Genomic DNA, 18,846 nt, shown 5'->3' on the forward strand with positions numbered 1-18,846 from the left:
ATAGTTGTCAAAATAACATTTTATAACAGTGGGTGTTTTTTTTTAATTTTAATGAATTGCATTTTGTTTAAAATACTTGTTGATCCTGGCAGTAATGAGAAATATATATGTATGGAAGTATTGAACCACCACCAAACCTGCGCAACTGACAAAACCAAATATACAATAATAATAGTAATAATAATAAGACCAACTCGTTATAAATAAATTGAGCGAAAAATAATTCATTAAATATGAATCAATTAGAACCGCGCTCTGTCAAAAAATGTTAATATAAAGTGCAAGTGCTAAAAGTGCATCAACCAATGGCAGCAAACACAATCATATACATGTAGTGTAAAATTATGTGTAACTTCCACAAAATATCTAATGAAGTGTCCAATCAAAGTGAATGATCAAAAATGTGCATGTGAATCTTTCAATTCTTGGCGAACAACAAGGAGTAGATCTTCCACCACCATCTACACATCCTACTCAAGAGAATCCTATGACACTCATTACAGGTAGTCATATACAGTATGCCTGTGAATAACGCCAATGGAAAAACCTCATAGCCACAGCTCTGGTCCGAACAGATGTCCAATCAGGATCCCATGGAACAGGTACTCATAAGCGCTTGTAGGAAATCCCAATGTGGAAATTTTCATGACCACAGTATTTGATGTTCCAGGTTGGCGGAGCCAACAGTTGGTAGACCCATCTACCAAATTGCTCATGGTGTGGATATCTGTTTCAATAATATTTCAACAATTTAAAACATAGGAGCTGAGATAGCATAGTCTTTATGTTGTGCACAAAATAATAGGATTTTTTGTACTCACCGTAAAATCCTTTTCACTGTAGTTCACTGACTGACACAGCTCCTTTCTTAGACCATTGGGTTTTTATGCCACCTTCAGGAGAGGACTAGGCAGAACATGTTAACATGTTATAATAAAACTAGAACTTTCTAGTTCCACTCAAGGGGCGGTCCCTTAGGTAACAACCCCTCAGCCTGCTACTGCAGCCTCAGTACATCAACAAGCAGTATAATATAGACAAAAATAGGAGGGGAGGGTGCTGTGTCAGTCGGTGAACTACAGAGAAAAGGATTTTAAGGTGAGTACAAAAAATCCTATTTTCTCTTACGTTCACTGACTGACACAGCTCCTTTCTTAGACCATTGGGACGTACCCAAGTAGTGCCAAAACGAGGGGTGGGAAAACAGCATAAAAACTTCACCCACAATGGAATGTGGGAACTAGTATAAAAACTTTACCCACAAAAACAACAGTGTGTGGGAATAACCAAGAACTTTTTTACCCACAAAATTGCTCCTCAATCTGGGAGTCACTACCTCCAAACCGCCTCAGAACTGCGGTAACAAATGCAACAGTGCATTTATTTAAAGGTACTGTGTTTTTACCTAAAAACAGGAAAAAATAAATTTAACCCTCCTGGCCCATGTAATGGCCACTAGACAGACCACTTTCTGGGAAAGGGTCAACAGAGGGATCCCTCTGATATTTTCAAATAGCGGTTTCTGAAGTGACGATAACACCAGGTTCAGATCCCACAGGGGTAACAGTGGACGCACCGGAGGAACTACATGTCGAACCCCTTGAACAAAGGTGCTCACTAGGGAGTGATACGCCAGGGGTCACTGAAAAAAGACAGCCAGAGCTGATATTTGTCCCTTAATGGTGCTTAAAGCCAATTTCTGGTCTACTCCTTGCTGTATAAACAGCAGGATCCTCGATATAGCAAAGGAGCACTGACGCCATCCTTTCTCCTCACACATGGAGATGTAGGCCTTCCAGGTACGATGATATATCTTTCGAGAAGAAGATTTCCATGCTCTCAGCATAGTTGCAAACACTGAGTCCGAAAGACCCCGGTTCCTCAACACCTGGCTCTCAATAGCCATGCCGTTAAAACCAGCGATGGTAAAGCAGGATGGAGAATCGGACCTTGAGACAAAAGGTCCTCTCGTAATGGCATTTGCCATGGGGCGTCTGCCACCAGGTGCACTAGGTCTGCGTACCAGGAACTCTTGGGCCAATCTGGGGCAATCAGTATTACTGGAATCCCCTTGGCCTCCACTCTGCGGAGCAGACGTGGTAACAGTTTAAGCGGAGGAAAGGCATAGATCAGCTGGTACTGATACCATGGAGCCACCAGCGCGTCTGACACGTCTGCCCAAGGATCTCTTGTCCTGGACACGAATCTCGGCACATTCTGATTGAGATGGGAGGCCAGAAGATCCACATCTGGTGTGCCCCATCGTAGGCACAGTAGCCTGAACACCTCCGGATGTAACGCCCATTCTCCTGGGTCCAGCATCTGGCGACTTAGGTAATCCACCTGCCAGTTCTCCACTCACGGGATGTAAATGGCCGCTAAGGCCGGTACATGTCGCTCTGCCCACTGAAGGATGTGAGCGACCTCCCATGCAGCGGCCAAGCTTCTTGTTCCTCCTTGATGACTGACGTATGTCACCGCCGTGGTGTTGTCTGAGTGGATCCTGAATGGATGTCCTCAAAGTCTTATCGACCATGTGGAGAGGCACAGCCTGATCACTCTGAGCTCAAGCAGATTGATCAGCAACTTGGATTTCTCCACCGACCAGAGGCCCTGGGTCGACTGAACTCCCATTACTCCACCCCAGCAGGTTAGGCTGGCGTACATTGTGATCACTGTCCATTTCAGAGGGAGTAACGACTTCCCAGACCGAAGTGCCGGGCACCTCAGCCACCAGAGCAGGGAATCCGTGACAAACTGGCTCACCTGAATCTACCGATCCAGGGACAATGGAGTATACTGCCATACGGTACTGCCTTGAAGGATGCCACCATGAGTCCCAGGACTCGCATGCAGAAGCGTAGCGATGACCACCTGCAGTTCATTAGCAGCTTTACCGCGGTCTGCAGCTTGTCTGAAGGGAGAAACACTCTCACTTCCATGGAGTCCAGCAGTAAGCCTAGGAACCCCTCCCTGGAAACGGTCAGACATGATAACATGGTACATGAAACATTATTGTAAATAAATATAACACATAATGTAGAATAACATTAACAATGAGTACAGCAAAAGTTCATAAAAGTGCATCATGAGAATTAGCAAAAATGAAACATACACATCATGACATCTGTAGGACTCAACCCAGTGTTATATTTTATATTACCTCGGAACCTTCATAACCCGGCTTACCCGCCCCCTTCCAAACCTTGTCCCTCTTAACAAACGACTGGACAGATTTTGGAGTAAATGGCCATCAGGCCTAAACTTTATTAACCAAAATATAATCTTTAATAAATAGCAACATTTAAATACGGTAAAAACTTTCCCAGCCTTTCCAAGGGGTCATGGGTACGTAGCATCACAACATAAAATGGTCACTGCCAACAACTTCAACTGTAACCTCTTGACCTCCAGACGGCAACCCCTGTCTCGGAGGCTATAACCAACTGTAGCAGTGACCTACCCGTTTTAAACCCTTCCAGGTTAAACCCTCGTAACCTGGAAGTACATACAACCACCCCCATCCCATGGATGGGTACAACAGGCCTTTTACCTGTACCTCACTTCCTCATCTAAAGCCCCCAGAACCGCCACAGCCCGAAAGGGGTAACCCCTTACCCTTTCGAGCACCTCCACACCCACAGCCCTTCGTTGAATGCCGTCCTGAAGGCCCAGCGACCATAGATCAGTACCCACATCATTCAAGTGGACTCCGTCACTCCGCAAATACCGCCAGGTGTCAACTTCCAACTCCCTATGGCGGATAGCCAGGCCCCCATTCCTGATGAAGAACCTGCTGACCTCTTTGTTTACCTTCACCCTGGCCCTGTCAACCTTTTTATCCGATAACGCCCAACGCCAAGATGACCTACCCACCATATCCGACCAGACCATGACCATTCCCGGGTAATCTGACTTCAACCGCAGGAAATCACACTTGATATCCCTGATAAGTTGCCTCATAGACCTAGTGCCCATGTCATTGCCCCCAACATGAAATAGCAAAACATTCGGAGGCCTGTCCAGTCTAGCAAATCTATGGATTTCTCCCAAGACCCTGTTCCAACGCATGCCCGGAACCCCAATCCACTGAACCTGCGCCTCCTGTCTAGGTATGCGGAGTTGTCTGCCGTTCGGCCGAATGTCAGCTCTCTTCGCACCCCAAAAAAACAAAGAATGGCCCAGTATCCATACCAGACCAACTTCATAACCTGTAAACGACAAAACAAAAAGAGGAAAAAAAAGGGGGGGGGTTAGAACAGCCATCACCAATATAAACATACCCCACCACCCCTAACCAGTCCCCACAACCCGCTCAACAACCTAACCATTGCGGGCAGACATATAATTTAAAACGATCCGAATCCCACCTCCCAATCCTCCTGACCGCCGCAGAACCCAAACCAGCCCTGGAAGCCTCCGTAGCCGCCCCAATCCTAAAGGAATGGGAAGAAAAATTCAGCGGGTCAAAGCCTGATACCCTTACGCACTTACGGAAAATCGAAACAAACTGAAACTTGGACAGTGAAGAACCATCCAAATGAATGAAAAAGGGGCCCGCGACCCTCGGCCGCACTGCTAGAAATCTGTCCACAGCCTTCACTGGGCAAATATCGTCTTCCTCAATCCTAGCCACCTCCACAGCAACCCCCTTCCTGGCTTGGTCAGTTTTGGACCGACGGATCCAAAGGCGAACCCTGTCCCGGCCCAGCTCCACATCCCCCAGCGCCAAACCCCCTACCGCCTGTCTTGACCGGCTAACCAGTTCACCGACCCTCAACGCCCCAAAGAAAGCGAGGGCGAATGCCGCCCGAAACAGCGTCTGTTCATACGCTGAACTGCAGACACCGGCTACCGTCCGGCACAAGCCCTCAAGGAGGCCAAAAGAAACAGGCCGCCTCCCATCCCTACTCCTGTGTGCCCTCCTGTAGCCTTTCACCGCCTGCCGCAACCAAAACTCCTTCGTATGATCCCGCTGCCCCTGCCATTTGAATAAGAAGGCCAATGCTGACAGTTTCCGGTCGATCGTGGCCGCCGATACCCCTCTATCCATAGCACCACTCATAAAATAAAAGACTGCTTGAGCCATGCCCGCGTCGCCCGGGGCCATACCGATAACCTCTAGGCAAGCCGACCCCTCTTGCCACACCTTCGAGTAGGCCCTCCAGGTAGCCTCGCTCACAGACTGCTGAATACACCTCGCCGTTACTCCAGCGCAACGCCCCACAACCAAGTGGGGCAGTCGATCCCTTGACGCTCCGCCTCTGGCGCCAGTCTCCGAAATCTGTCCCACTGAAAACGAGACAGAGCATCAGCCATCGTGTTCTCCACCCCAGGCAAGTGCACAGCATAAATTAAAGCATTCACCTGTAGACACCGCAGTACCAGGTGTCGTAGAAGCCTGACAACCGGCCCAGAGGCCGCCGTCAGCCGATTGACCACCTGAACCCCTCCCAAGTTATCACAGTTAAACCTCACCTTCATATTTCTGAACGCCTCCCCCCATAACTCCACCGCCACCACGATGGGGAACAATTCCAGCAGAACCAAGTTCTTCAGCAACCCCGCCTCGGACCATTCCACTGGCCAGGGAGCGGCAGACCATTGGCCTTTAAAGACGGCCCCAAAACCCGTGGACCCCACCGCATCGGTAAACAACTCAAGATCCCCATTGCTGATTGGACTGGACATCCAAAGCGCCCGGCCATTAAATGACTCCAAAAACCCCTGCCAAACCTTCAGGTCCTCCCTATGGTCCCGCGTAAGGGTCACGTAATGCGTGGGAGCCCGGACGCCTGCGGTAGCGGCCGCCAGCCAGCGGCAAAACACACGTCCCATTGGCATAATCCGACATGCGAAATATAGTTTTCCAAGGAGCGACTGCAACTGCCGTAGTTGCAGCTTCCGGATCCCCATGGTCCCACGAATTTCTTCCTGAAGCTGCTCGAGCTTGTCCACCGGCAACCTACACTCCATCTTCACCGAATCGATCACAATTCCTAAGAACACAATGCAATCCGTGGGGCCCTCCGTTTTTTCCGGAGCCAACGGAACCCCAAAGCGCTCCACCAAGTGTTGTAGTGTCCCCAAAAGAACTGCACAGACATTGGTGCCTGCCGGGCCAACACATAAGAAGTCATAGTGGATGACCGAGTTGATGCCCGACACCTCCCAAACTGCCCATTCCAAGAAAGAGCTAAACTGTTCGAAAAAGGCGCACAAAATCGAACACCCCATCGGCAGGCACCGATCGACGTAAAACCCCCCTTCCCACAGACAGCCTAACAGTCGAAAGCTATCTGGGTGCACTGGCAGAAGCTGAAAGGCCGATTCGATGTCCGATTTTGCCATCATAGTCCCTTGGCCATAGCGCCGAACCCACGACACGGCCGCATCAAAAGAAGTGTACGACACCGCACACTCCTCCGGGGCGATGGCATCATTGACGGAAGCCCCTTTCGGGAAGGACAGGTGGTGAATTAACCGAAACTTATTGGGCTCCTTCTTCGGCACCACCCCCAGTGGTGAGACCACCATATCTGGAAGGGGCGCCGTCTTAAAAGGGCCGGCCATGCGGCCCAACGCAACTTCCTTTCCCAATTTTTCGGTGATTACCACCAAGTGCAGCAACGCAGACTTCAAATTTTTTGAAAATGGCGGGACGGCCGTAAGAGAACAAGGGATCTTGAAACCGTACATAAAACCGTCCGCCAGCAGGCGTGCCCCAACCTGGACCGGATATCTACGCAGAAAAGGTAGCATCCTTGCCACCCGCACCGGAGTCGTCCCTCTTGTTCGCAAGATCTCCGGGACGTCCCTTTCCTTTTCGGAAACATTTTGCCAGAGCGTGGGATCCCCCGCAGCCAGAACACGTGTGCTTGAATCGGCAGTTGGCCCCAAACTTGCAGGAGCCCTTATTAAACTGCCAGCAGAAACCCCAACGTTTTTATCGGTCGGTTGCCCTGAGGTTGCTGAACCTCCGACCCCCGGCTGAAAAAACTAGTTAGGTGCCCGCGCCGCCGTCATCAACTTCATCCATAGGCTAATGTCCTTATGGTCCCAGCGAAGCGACGGTCGGACTGCCATCCTCTGCCTGAATTGCTCGTCATACCGAAGTCATGCTGTTCCACCGTAAGTCCTATGTGCCTCACTGATGGCTTCCAAGTACACAAATAGCGCGGAACGGTGTTCCGGAGCCTTTTCCCCAACCACGCTGGCCAAAATGGCGAACGCCTGCATCCAGTTAGCAAAGGTACGAGGGATCAACCAATACCTACGCTTCTCCTCATCCTCCTTCTTACTCTCCCTGGGCTTCAACCTGTCCAGGTTGAACTTTTCCAGCGGCAGCAGGGTGAAGATCTCGATATACTCACCTTTCCAAATCTTCTCCTTCACCTCTGGCTTCAGATGGGCTCCCAACGGGCCTTCAAAGCAGACATAGACCTCGCTTTTTGCCGACAGCTCGGCAGGTGCCCCCGAAGCACCCGCGGGCGCCTGCACCCCGGTCACAACCGAGCCAGCGGACGATTCAGTGGCCGGGCGCCATGCCTGTGCCGGACCACTCGCCCCTTGTTCGAACTTCCTAACTAGCTCCTTGAGCCCCAAGAGCAGACCCCCCAGGCCGCTCTGCCCCACATGCATGTCCTTCTCCCCTGACACCGGCAGGTCTACCTCTGCCCCCCCGGCCCTGTCCCCCCCTCGCGAACTACCCTGTGCAAGCAAGTCATGTAACAAGGATGTAATGGAAACAGAAGATTCGCACTCACCGGGCTGCCCAGGATCGGGCCTCACAGCCGCCGACATCGGACCCAACGGAGATGACCGACCACGATCTCGCTCTCCATCTGACTCTGACAGTTCGCCTTCGGACTTGTTGCTGGCATGGGGTGTGAATCCCGGGCGAGCCTGCTCCTTCATCCTGGGGTCTGGTGCGCTGTGGAAGAGAGTCCCTGCTCCTCTGCCCGCCAGCCCCGCCCTCCCGCCTTGGCGACATGCTCCTGCATCGCCGGTCCATCCGACTCCCTCTGTCCAGCGACTCCGCGACCACCCCGCTGGCCCTCTGGCAGCTCCTCTGCCCAAATTCGTTCTGTCGAGGACTGGGGGCCGTTCCTGATGCCTGGTCCCCCACCTGCTGACCCGCCTGATTATGCCGTCCAGGCCGACTGCCTTCTGCACCACCTCTTGCACTGGATGGCCGCCCAACACCCTGGCCACCCCTCCGCTGTCCGCCGTCTGGGCTGGGACTGGGGGGCGCGCCTGATGCCCGGCCCCCCACCCGCTGGGCCTCCTGCCCCCACTGTCCGGATGGACCTGCAGCCCCTGTCCCTCTGGCGTCTGTGCTGCGCCCCAAACATCTGCGCCGGGCTGGTGGGGGGGGAAACCTGTGAAAAGCTTGCCTCCTCCACTGCAGTGTCTGGGCCCCTCCTCCTCGCCCCCCTCTTGGCATACCTGCCGCTCCTGACCCCCAATGGGGTAGAGGCTGGGGTGTCCTGTAGCAGGGGGTGAGCCACCGCTCCGATCCCCCTCCGATCCGTCCCTGTAGCAGCTCCATGGGGGCCCCCTGGACCGACATCCGGGCTGTAACGCTCGGGCGGCCAGGAACGCCGTGCCCGAGGTGTCATCACCTCCGTCCGCCGCCATGGCCGCTATTTGCTCTTGTAGCCATGCGGCGTCCTGTGTGTCTAAGGCCAAGCGCAACTGCGCCAGAAAATCCGCTGCCGCCGCCATCTTGGAATTCGGAATGCACATAGCAAGAGGGTGCGTCTGATTGCTTCCTCCTCCGTTCTCCAACTGCTAGCAGTGTCCCTGCTAGCACGTAATGGACGGCGTGGCTCCGCCCACCCCTTAAAGCGGCCATAAACTCCCCTTAAAACGGCGACTGTGCAGTCCAGCACATGTCATGCTGTCCCTGCGCCTACCTCCCCCTTCTGGATGCTAGCTGCGGGATTTACTATATATAATAAGAAAGTATGATCAAAAACAAATGGTAGTAGAAAAATGACTGGTAAGTTCACTACACTGTATAACATAGTATTATAATAAATGTTCCCTGCGCTCTTCCTGTTATATATATATATATATATATATATATATATATATATATATATATATATATATATATATATATATATATATATATATATATATATATATATATATATATATATATATATATATATATATATATATATATATATATATATATATATGTGTATATATATATATATATATATTGGCTAGCTTGCTGGCCGCAGAATCTGTGCACTACCTGGTCGGGCATTACAGTCCTACCTTTTCTACATGGATAACCCAATACCATGCCCTACACTACTCACACCCTCCTCCTCCCCCCCCCCCCTTCCCCCTTTTACCTTCTGCTATTTCTCTTTTTCTCTCTCCGGTCGGTTGGTTCGCAGGGGCCTTGCGTCCCATAGCAATAGTCCTACCCAATCTCACAAATGGCACCTCTAAATATACTCTCCCTAAATGTTAAGATACTTAACTCCCCAAATAAACGGATTAAGGCCTTCCAATCTTTTGTATCACTGAAGGCAAGCATAATTGCCCTTTAGGAAACTCACTTTTCGGTCCGAAATACCCCCAAATTTTTTAGCTCACGATACCCCCAGGTATTTACCGTCTCGGCTGAAACGAAAAAAAGGGGAGTGCTGCTAGCCTTTTACCACACCCTACCAATCGCTCCATTGTCTTAAATCAAAGACCCAGGAGGCCGCTACATTATTTTAGTAGGCCTGTTACAGGACATTGAAACAACACTCCTCACCTATTACACCACTAATACTAATCCAAACTCTTTTTTTCTCACACCTCCTGCAGGTCATAAAAACGCACTGTAAGGGAACCTTATTCATGTGTGGCGACTCTAACTTGGTACTCCACCCACACCTGAATAAATCTCCCTACTCCCCAGAACAATTTTCCCCCTTCACACAACTTCACAAACAGCTACAACAGGCTTCTCTCATCGATACATGGAGAGAGTGTAATCCCCTAAAGAAAAAGACAAATTTTTACTCCGATCCCCACAACTCCTTCTCTAGGATCGACCATACTTTTGTCCCCATAGCATCTTCACCGATATTACTTCACTCCAGTATACACCCTATCACTTGGTCAGATCACTGTGCAGTGATTACCACGGTCTCCTCATTGATACCTCAGGCCAGGGACAAAACCTGGTGTATGAATGAAACACATCTAACTAATCAGTCATACAGCTTTGACATCCAACTCACCCTTAAAGAATATCTCTTACATAACACCACACTCTACTCTGGGAAGCGCACAAGCCAGTGATTAGCGGTAAATGTATCTCAGTTGCCACACACCTCAAAAGAGACAAGAAATTAAAACTACAACAACTGGAATCAGACTTCCACCACCACTTTCTTCAATTTCAGTCCTCCACTAATGAACTCCTTAGAATAACCTTAGAAAATACTAAAGCTGTATCTGTTTTTGGCTGAATCAGCAGATAAATCCATACTTAGATCCAATCACACCATATACACAAAAACGAATAAACCAGATACGTTTTTAGCTTTGCGTCTTCATCGGCCAGAATGGGTCAATAACCCCATTAGGCTCAGATTGGCTAAGTACATCCACACAAGTAATCCAATCAAAGTGCTCTCTGAATTTCGTAAGAGACTGGACAAACTTTATGAAGCGAAAACCACATTTCCTTTAAATCAAGCAGAGACACTGTTTCAAAATATACAGATTCTTACAGACACCAGTCATGAGTCAATGGAGAAACCGGTTATGGTTGAGGAAGTCCCCCTCGCCATTAAGTCACTCAAACCCCACAAACGCCCTGGCCCAGATGGTCTTCCCAGGACATACTACAAAAAATTTGCTGACACGTTGGCCCCCCTCCTCCCAAACTCCTTTAATGCCCTACTTAAACAGCACTCTTTTGGTCGAGACACATTGACAGCTATCATCTCCATGATTCCCAAACCCAACACAGATAACACACTATGGTCCAATTATAGGCCCATATCCCTACTAAATGTGGATATCAAAATCCTAGCCAAAATTTTAGCGTTGCGCCTCAATCCAATCATTGGGAGATTGATCCACAAGGATCAAGTGGGTTTTATACCCAGAAGGCAAGCTAGAGACAACATCGGACGTGTCATTCTATTGCAACATTTAGCTAGATCTCGTAAAATACCTATGAATCTTCTTTCTCTCGATATAAGAAAGGCATTCGATACGGTCTCCTAGCCTTATTTACACTACATCCTACAACGTTGGGGCTTCGGTCCGCATTTCCTCCAGTGGATAAGTGCCCTATATACCCAATCCCAAGCGCATGTAAAGTACTCTGGGTTTCACTCAGAGTGCTTCCCTATCCAATGAGGGACAAGACAGGGACAAGAGTTTTCGGCCTTGCGATCGAACCTCTGGCCCTCTGATCAGAGCAAACCCAAATACCCAAGGTCTGGAGGTAGCTTCAACGTCTCACAAATTTATGTCTATTTTCTGACGACACATTAGGTGGTCCCATAACCAACCCCATAACACAACACTCAAAAATCTGGGACAAACTGCAAATCCATTTTAAATGAATGTCGCCACATTCACCTCTACTATCTTTTCTTGGTTATCCACTCGTCTACCTGGCCTAAACCATACCAGCCTCATTTCAGGCCTGGTCCCAGGCTGGCCTGAGTCGTATATATGATCTGATCACTGGCAATACTATTAAAACATTCCCAGACCTACAAGCACAAGCTCAACTCCTGCATAAGGAGTGCTTTCGATTTCTTCAAATCACCCACTTTGCTCAAGCTGTTACATTATCTTGCTCAGGACTAGACAACCTATCTATGTTTGAGGGTATATGCGACTCAGACCCACATGCTCCAGGTATTATTTCTTGCCTCTACACCCACCTAACATCCCCCCCAACTAATCTCCGCTCATATGCTCTACAATGGTCCAAAGACAATTGACCTAGATGTAGAGGACTGGACAATTATATAGACTAACACTAAAATCTCCTCCCAAAATGTTGTGGCATCAGAGACAAATTACAAAGTCCTCATGTGTTGGTACTTGGTCCTGGCTAGGATTGCCAAATTCCTGCCGAACTATCCACCGAATTGCTTCTGAGGTTGTAATGAAAGAGGCACTCATGCACACATTTGGGGTAAATGCCCAATTGTGCAACGCTTCTGGGCGACAACATTTCAAATGGTCTCCACATTACTCCGATCCCTGATCCATCTGTTGCCTTACTGTACTATATCCCACAGGACTAAACCAGAGCACAACTGCGCCTTCTCCTTCAACTCACCACAGCAGCCAAACAAACGATTGGAAGACCCCGACTCTACACATAGCTGAAGTGAAGAATAGGGTTACCCAAGCTACATGGTAAAATTGAAGCAACAATTTTAGACAAGATCCCCCAAAATCTTAAAATCTGGCATCCATGCATAGATCATTTCTTACACCCTGACTTTGACAAGCACCTCTTAGAATCTTAATTCCCCCCTGATCTCTCACGGCAATCCCACCGCGCGCCCCAGGCCCATGTGGGCTACCCGACCACCCTCTCACTAATCAATCTTTCCTCCTTTCTTTTCAACCTCATCTCTTCTTGACAACCTCCCATCCTTCCAAACCCACCCTCTTTGCTCAATGTTCACCACTGGTAATGTAATTTGTTAGTACAAATTGTTCAGTCGGTACTGTGATCACCTTCTCACAGAGTAACACCATTAGCTAACCCTCTTGCATTGAAGGGCCCTCCCTCCCCCCTGCTACAACAATTGTTGTTCCTGTTGGATTATACAATCTATGTTAGCTTATCCACACACTGTATCTTCCCCTTCAGCATGCTCTCATCATAATGTCCCATTGAAATGTACTCTGTTAATTGTACTTGTTCAACGTTAAACTGAATTGTCAGTAACTGTTAACTGATTGTTACCAATATAATTTTTTGAAAAGAATAGCTATTGGTAACTACTACAGTAGCTTAGCCCTATTAATAAGTAAAAGAGGTGTGTATGGCTACTGCTTAATGCAAAATTCATACCTAGCTAAATGTTGGCTACTAAAAAAAGGAGTATATTTTCAGATGCTATGGGTAAAAAAAGCATCAGCTGTGACAGTGGCATCTCCTCCACCACATTTCTTGAACTTATTAATAGGGCTAAGTTACTGCACTTGTGCATTTTTTTAAAACAGATTTTCACAGGCTCAAAAAACAAAAAAAAAACCTTAATATCCCCACTGAAAATGTAGTTAGGACCAGGGACACAGGGCCAGATTAAGAGTATCATGGGCCTGGTGCTGAGGATCTTGGTGGACCTTTTTCAGGAATAAATAAAATGAATACACAAACAATTTTTGTTAAAATAAAGAAATCATTAAAAAAAATTCTATCAAATAGAGATGGGGTAAGGGCTGGTGAGAGAGAGGGGGGCTGAGAGAGAGAAGGGTAAAAGACAGGGGAGAGAGTGCCTCTGGGTAGCTTAAAGAGGAAGTAAACCTTTGATCAAAATGTTTTCTTCTCCCTCTCCTAAAAAATAAAGACATAATGTGTTAGTATGCATTATGTGACACCTACCTGCAAACGAAGCCTGCGCAGTCCCCGCTGCAGGCCGCATCCATCTTCGCTCCTCCTCCTTCCGGGGCCACAGGCTCTGGCTCTGTCACTGGCCAGAGCCTTGTGACATCACTCTTGTGGTGCGTGCGGGAGCTGCCATTCACGGCGCTGGCTACTGAAGTGTGCCCATTTCTTCAGACGCATGCGCAGTATACTGTGAATATCTCCTAAACGGTACACGTTTAGGAGATATTTACAATACCTATGGGTAAGCCCTATTCTAGCCTACCTATAGGTACAAAGTGTAAAGGGAAGTGTACAACCTCTAAGTAAAGTAGTAATGTGGCTCTTGTAGCGTGCCATGGCAAACTGTGAGTGTGTCCACAATGGGGTAAGAGTGGGAGGGTCTTAAAGGGGCATAGTTAACAAAACAGAAGCCTTCTTGTATTCATAAAATATACTGAAATTGCCGTCCTGCAAGCCAGAGTTTCAGGGACATATACAAACCTCAGCACAATCATAATTTTAAAAGTGAAACACTGCCATTACTTATGATTTTATGTACACTGAAAATAGAGAGCTAACAGTCCAAATTATAATCCTTCTCTGTTACCGCTGGACATCCCCTTTCCCCCATATGCTCACCTTTGCAGTACAGGCTGATGGCAGACTCAGTGACAGTGGCAGTCAGGGCATGTTTACATCCCCAATGTCGGCAGCATTCAGCAGTGGTGATGATATACCTATGAATATGTCCTGCGATTTACCTATCAATGTCACCTGCCGCTAGTGCTGGGACAAGGCCATCCAGTGCCCAAGGCAAAGATACCAAGCTGCACACCCCCACATACACCATAGGGAAAGGGGAAGGGTTTGCAAGTGGGTCTTGGGGTGTAAGGTGGGGTGTATGAGGTGAAAGGTAGGTCTGTGACCTGGAGGGTGAGAGATGCACGGCACAAAGGCAGTGTAATCAAACAGGGTGGGGGGAGATCGATAGGAGGGAAGTTCTGGAAGAGGTAAAAGATGGGTAGACTGGAGGTAGCATAACGGAGGAGGAGAGGTTTGCATTCAGAGGTGCTGTGATCTGCAAAGTGAAGTAGTTGGTAGAGAGGCACAGTGACAAGAGAGAGGTGGGTGGCAGATGCTGTAACTGTGTGGAGAAGGTGAGTTGGTATGTGGGAGTTTATGGTGGCAGGGAGTAGCTGTGACTAGGAGAGGGGGTGGACTGTAATGAAAATGGGGTTGGAGGCGTGCGTTATGGTCCATATGATACGTGCCCTCTGTTGTGTGCAATTGATAAAAATGCTTTGCATTGTTTCATTTTTCCTTTTTTTTTTTTTACTTGATTTGATTTTACGATTGTGACAGAGAAAATTGAGTACTGTCCGTGATACTTTTTTTATTTGCCTGTTAGTGCAAATAAAAAAAGTATCAAGGACAGTACTAATTTTTCTCCTTTTTTTTTTTTAAATCTAGTCAAAGTTAATGAAAGACAATTCATTGCACTTTATGTGCTGTCGTGATGTGCATCGCACTGCAAGAAAAATGCAGACATGTTTTCTCTGTTAAAAAAAAAAATGCAGTCATGCTGCATTTTTACACAACACACCACAGCTCATGCATGGTGTGAACAGAGCACAGAGTAATTGTTTTCTCTCTGTACTTATGATGAGTCTGCATTCTTCTTCATAAGACCCCTTTCACATTTGGGCGTTTTTCGGGCGTTTTTCAGGTGCTTTAGCGTTAAAAAAAAGCACCTGTAAAGCGCTTGAAAGAAGCTGCAACTGCAATCCCAATGTAAAAGCCCAATTGCTTTCACACTGAGATTCCTTTCACACTGGGGCGTTTTTCAGGCGCTTTAGCGTTAAAAAAAGCGCCTGTAAACCGCCTGAAAGAAGCCGCAACTGCAATCCCAATGTAAAAGCCCGAGTGCTTTCACACTGAGGCGCTGCGCTGGCAGGGCGTCAAAAAAAGTCCTGCAAGCAGCTTCTTTGTAGCGCTTTTGGAGCGGTGAATACAACGCTCCTAAAGCGCTCCTTCCTATTAAAATCAATGGGAAGCGCCTGTAAAACGCCTGAAAAGCGCTATTGGCAGCAGCGTTTTGTGGGCGCTTTTAACCCTTTATTTGGCCACTAGCAGGGGTTAAAAGCGCCCCAATAACGCTCGGAAAACGCTGGTAAATCACTGCTAGTTTAAGCGGCGCTTTACGAGCGTTTTTCGGGTGCTGACATCGTGAAAGGGCTCTTAAAGCACTTGGGCTTTCACATTGAGACTGCAGATGAGGCTTCTTTCAAGCGCTTTACAGGCGCTTTTTTTAATGCTAAAGCGCCTGAAAAACGCCTGAAAAACGCCCCAGTGTGAAAGGGGTCTAAAGGTAAAAAAAATGTACAAAGCTTAATATAGTAAGGGAGGAATGCACTTAAAATTTGCTGGAAGATGTTCAGATATCATGATTTTTTTCTCATATCTTTACTATGGTGATCATTCATTTTTGCTGCTGTCACCTTTTGAGCTAGAAGATGTTTGCACAAAACACATCATTTACTTTGCAGTGTGGGAAAGTAGCAATCAGCATTTGTGGATCACCGTCATGTACTGTAGAATGCCATACCTCCCAACTGTCCCTGTATTTGAGAGACTGTCCCTGATTTTGAGCAGTGTCTATTTGTCCCTCATTCCTCCTCATGTGTTCCTCATTTTGATCTGATCTATATAGTTGTATATAAAATGCACTTTTTTTCTTTCAAAAAGTGTTTCCCAGTGCTAAACCTTTCATCCAATTTCTAAATCGCTGCATTTGTACATTTTAAAAGCCAATATAAAGGAATAGTAGTGGTAAAAAAAAGGGCTTGTGGATTTAATTAAACTTTTTTAGGGGTTAATTCTCCTTTAAGGGTGTGTGGCAGGGGACGTGTCCTATACCTACATACATTTGCTAGTAGGTGTCCCTCATTCCCATCTCAAAATGTTGGGAGGTATGGAATGCTCTTGCTCATAGAACAGATAGATCTGTTGATTGCATGAGAAGTAGACTGGGCACTGCACCCTCTCCCATCACTCGTGGGGTGTCACTTTGCTTGTGTGTTCTCCCCCACACACACACTGCCACGAGGGGGTGAACACAGGGGGCGGAGCTAGTGTAATTCACTGATGATACCCACGGTCACTCAGTGTGTGTGGAGTGTTCCTCAAACTCCCTCCACCAGCAAAAGCCAAGTGTGGGTGCCCAGCAAGTGAGACTGTCACTGTAGGTGTGGGAGTTATGAGGAAATGGGCGTTTTGTGAAAGCTGTGGGGAAGGAACAAAGAGTGAGCCTCTGTTGTGCTACACTACACTGTGTTGAACTCAGCTGGCCCCCCACGATTTACATAACAATACCGCCTGCCACCCGCGATTTACATAACAATACAGCCTGCAATTTACATATTAATCGTATACACACACACACTGAGCAAACAGCATTAATGACTCACTGGGCTGGGCCAGTCTCAAGGTAGGGGCCTGGAGCTACAGCTGTTAATCCGGCCCTGCAGGGGCAGACCGTCCATTAGGGGCGCAGGGGGCGCTGCCCCCTATCCATGTGTCCGACCCCCTAATCTACATTTGGGGCACCGGATGCATTTATTCCAATGGCAGGGTTTAAAGCATCACACCAATCAGGAAGCAGGTTTTGAGACCCGTTTCCCAATTGCCCAAAATGACAAGCAATCCTATTGTACCACAATGAGGAAAAAGGAGGAGGGAGGAACCGTGGGCGCTGCCGGAGGAGACTCATACTCAGGGGATGAAGCTACCGCCTAGAGGGAAGTGCTGCCTATGGGTAAGTGCGGGGCTCATCGGCCGACTGATGGTTGTTGTGGTTGTGTGTGGACCCAACTGGCCCACGGGGCTGTGGGTACATTGTTTGCCGCTGTCATGAACAGGTGTGATCAGATTGTGTGGACTGCACAGAGGAAACCAGAAACACATGTAAGTGAATAATAATGGTGTTTATTTACATAGGTGACAAGTAAGTGAATATAACAGTGCACAACCAACCCAAACCCACAAACAATGGTATATACAAATAATGGGAAATCGTAACAAAAGCCAGGCCGAGGTCATACACAGGGGGGTCAGCAGATGAGTAAGGATGGGGAATAAACAGGACAGGGCGAGGACGGATGGATGGGCTGCAGAGCAGGGATCCAAGGCAAACAAGAGGGATAGGTCCAGGATGGGATCAGAATAGATCAGGTCGGGTCAGATGCAGGCTCAAGGTCAGGATAGCAGGCTCAAGGTCTGGGCCCAGGGAGAGAGATACCAAGGCAAGCATGTGTATTTATAAGACTGCAGTAATTGTCCTCAAGTAACACCTGAGCGCAGGAAGTGTTGTCTGCTCCCTACTGCCAGGATCCATCTACTGGTGGACACCAGTACTGCGGCCCAATGATGACACAACACCAGCAGGGAAAGTCTCTCCTGACTGTTACAAACTGCCAGGAGACACCTGCTGGTGGACCTCAGCACCGCATGCCAAATGATGGATCTTACCAGCGGACGGACCCTTTCCTGACAGCCGCCCCCTGAGCCCCCCAAAATATACCACCAGCCACCACTGGTTAGGACTTCTATTAATGCAAGACTGGTATGTGTGGGTTCCCATGTGATTCTTGCAGGTTCCCATGCAGTGTGTTTTGAGTAGTGCACTGGACCATGCAAAAATACACTACACCTAAACTACATGGCAATGTGTTTGCAATCTGCATTGCAATCTGGGGTGCCATTAACAATACACTGGCTCAGTGGCGTACTCCCAGGGGTAACACTATGTTGTTCTAAATCTCCCCGCCTAGCATAAATCCCCCCTCCTCGCACAAATCACCCCCCCCCCCCATTTAGCACAAAATCCCCCTCCCTCCTAGCACATATCCCCCATTCCTTGTCCTATATTAATCCCCCCAAAATCCCTATTACCCTTCACAGCACAAATAGCCCTTATCCCACCTCCTGCACAAACCTTTCATCTCAGTAGGAATGATTGTAACCCCCCCCCCCCCCTCATTCTGTACATACAGCTACCATGGGTCCTCTTTAATGCTGCTTCTGAGGAAGTGGAATGGCCCTCAGGGTGTAAGCAGGCATACTGACAGGAAGGCTCAAGCTAAAAATGTGCTGCAGTCCTGTAATTACCTGTTCTGAGCCAGAGCACAAGAGCAGGCAGCAGGGGCATCAGTCTCCACATTGCTTCCGTCTCAATTCGGATGCAGAGTGAGGTG

The sequence above is a fragment of the Lithobates pipiens genome, unplaced genomic scaffold (assembly GCF_037356315.1).
Source record: "Lithobates pipiens isolate NorthernLeopardFrog02 unplaced genomic scaffold, aLitPip1_a1.2 Scaffold_8, whole genome shotgun sequence".
NCBI lineage: Eukaryota > Metazoa > Chordata > Amphibia > Anura > Ranidae > Lithobates > Lithobates pipiens.